This window comes from Coregonus clupeaformis, unplaced genomic scaffold (genome assembly GCF_020615455.1).
Source record: "Coregonus clupeaformis isolate EN_2021a unplaced genomic scaffold, ASM2061545v1 scaf1558, whole genome shotgun sequence".
Taxonomy (NCBI): domain Eukaryota; kingdom Metazoa; phylum Chordata; class Actinopteri; order Salmoniformes; family Salmonidae; genus Coregonus; species Coregonus clupeaformis.
This window is the reverse complement of record NW_025535012.1, coordinates 124,308-127,064: the sequence shown is the minus strand read 5'-3', so window position 1 is coordinate 127,064 and position 2,757 is coordinate 124,308.

Genomic DNA, 2,757 nt, shown 5'->3' with positions numbered 1-2,757 from the left:
TTGAGTGTCCCACCAAGCCCAACTTAACCCGATCTAACATCTCTGGAGAGACCTAAAAATTACTGTGAAGCAACACTCCCCATCCAACCTGACAGAGCTTGAGAGGATCTGCAGAGAGAATGGGAGAAACTCCCAAATACAGGTGTACCCATCATACCCAAGAAGACTTGAGGCTGTAATCGCTGCAAGGTGCTTCAACAAAGTACTGAGTAAAGGGTCCAAATACTTACGTAAATGTGATATATCCTAGTTAAAAAAAAAAATACATTTGCAAAAAAAAATTACAACCTCTATTTGCTTTGTCATTACTTGGGGTATTGTAGATTGATGAAGTCTTGATTTCATCCATTTTAGAGAGAATAAGGCTGTAATGTCACAAAATGTGGAAAACATGTATGTCTAGAGCCTGGTCCCAGATCTGTTAGAGTTAATTAGAGGCATAGCCTGGTCCCAATCTGTTAGAAGGTTGATTAGAGCTGTCTGGTCCCAGATCTGTTAGAGTTAATTAGAGGCATGCCTGGTCCCAGATCTGTTAGAGTTAATTAGAGGCATAGCCTGGTCCCAGATCTGTTAGAGTTAATTAGAGGCATAGCCTGGTCCCAGATCTGTTAGAGTTAATTAGAGGCATAGCCTGATGCAGATCATTAGAGAGTTAATTAGAGCATAGCTGAGGTCCCCAGATCTGTTAGAGTTAAATTAGAGGCATAGCCTGGTCCCAGATCTGTTGTTAGAGTTGATTAGCCAGCTCCTGATCTCTGCATACAGATCTGGCAACTGACAATACCATAGCAGTTGAAAACATCACATTCCCCCGTTAGCTCAGTTGGTTGACTTTCCCCACCTCTACCCCAGCCAGGTCACCAAATTGGGGGAAGGGGACACAACAAATAAATAGCTTTGCATGTGTGGCTCCTTACCACAATCAATCAGTATAGCAAAAATAATCTCTGCTCAGAGGGCCTTAGACATTATTTTTGCAGAGAGAGAAACTGGTGTGGAAGGATTATCTTCCACTTTGGAAGATGAAGATTGTTCGAATATGAGAATCATGTCTCTGTCAGTCGGAGTCTGGTTAAGACGAGGAAAATTCAGTGAGTTGGAAGATGAGGGATGAGATTGACCCTTAGTTAGCCAACGACAGCCATGACATCGCCTACAAGCGTGATCAGGCATTTCTATTAGAGAAGCAGTTTCTGCCTATCTAAAGACAGTCCTGTCTTTGATTACATAGTGTTGTTTTATTGAAAGTTCCCTCCACTAGATTATACGTCACACTCTGGCAGCGTCGCCTGAAAGACGCATCCCATCTACTTGGTGTAACTCAGTCAGTTAAATTTTGCAACAACCAATCAGCAGCTGTGTTTTCTCTGACTGAATATACTGATGAACATTCATGTTAATTTTTCATACTACATTTTCAGCTTGATAATTACTACACAAATTAACTAAATAACAATATTCTTTCAAGTTTAAATCAAAAAAACACATTTTTACATTAATCTTATTTACATTTTCAAATACCAATATCCAAATCATACATGTATATAAGGGTTTATACATATATACAATCAAATCAAAATTCATAATCAAAATAACATACATTTAAAATATATTCTGATTTTAGATGTGATCATATCTTGAAAAAAAAAACAAATGTTGCATATATTTTTGTATGTTTTTTTACTTTTAAATACCAATATCCAAATCTACACATAAAAATATACATATATACTGATTTTAGATGTATCATGTCTTAACTAAAACAAAAGTAGGCCTATTCTTTAGTAAACTTTCATACGTACAATATGATTTCATGTACATAAATCAAAACACAAATTCTTAGTCAAAAACATAGAGTCAGAACCTCAGCCTCTCTATTCTCTCATGTGATTTCAGGTCCTCTGACTGGAAATTTTCTTTCCACAATAAACATTGGAAGGCTTCTATTCTGTGTGTTTCCTTCATGCCTTTTCAGGTTCACTAACTGGGTAAAAACTCTTTCCACATTGGGCATTGAAGGCTTCTCTCATGTTTCATCTCATTTTTTCAGTGTCCTAATTAGGTAAAACTCTTTCCACGCAGGGAGCAGTGGAAAACTTCTCTCCTATGTGTACTGTTCTCTCATGCATTTTCTTTCAAGTTCCCTAAGCAGGCAAACCTTTCCCCACACTGAGAACATTGAAAGGGCTTATCTCCTGTGTGTGTCCGGCTCATTATTTCAAATCCCTAGTTGGTAAATCTCTTTCCACAGTCTGAGCAGTGGTATAACTTCTCCTGTGTGTGTTCTCAATATTCCTATTCAGGTTCCTAACCTAGGGTAAAACTCTTTCCACACTGAGAGCATTGAAAGGCCTCCCTACTAAGTGTGTTCTCTCATGTGATTTCAAGTCCCAGATAATTTTTTTATTTCCACCTGCGAGCATTGATGTGGCTTCTCTCCAGTGTATGTTCTTTCATGCACTTTTAGATCCCTGAGTTCTAAACCACCTGGAGCAGTGGATTCTCTCCTGTGTGTATTCTCTCATGCATTTTCCAAGTTCCCTAACCAGAGTAAAACTCTTTCTCAAAGGAGCAGTGAAAACTTCTCCCCTATAATGTGTTCTCAAATGCATATTCCACAGGTTCCCCTAACCGGAGTAAAACTCTTTCCACACTGAGAGCATTGGAAGAAGCCTCTCTACACAGTGCGTTCTCTCATGTGATGTCAGGTCCCCTGATGAGTAAAAAAAAAAATACACTGGAGCATTATATGGCTTC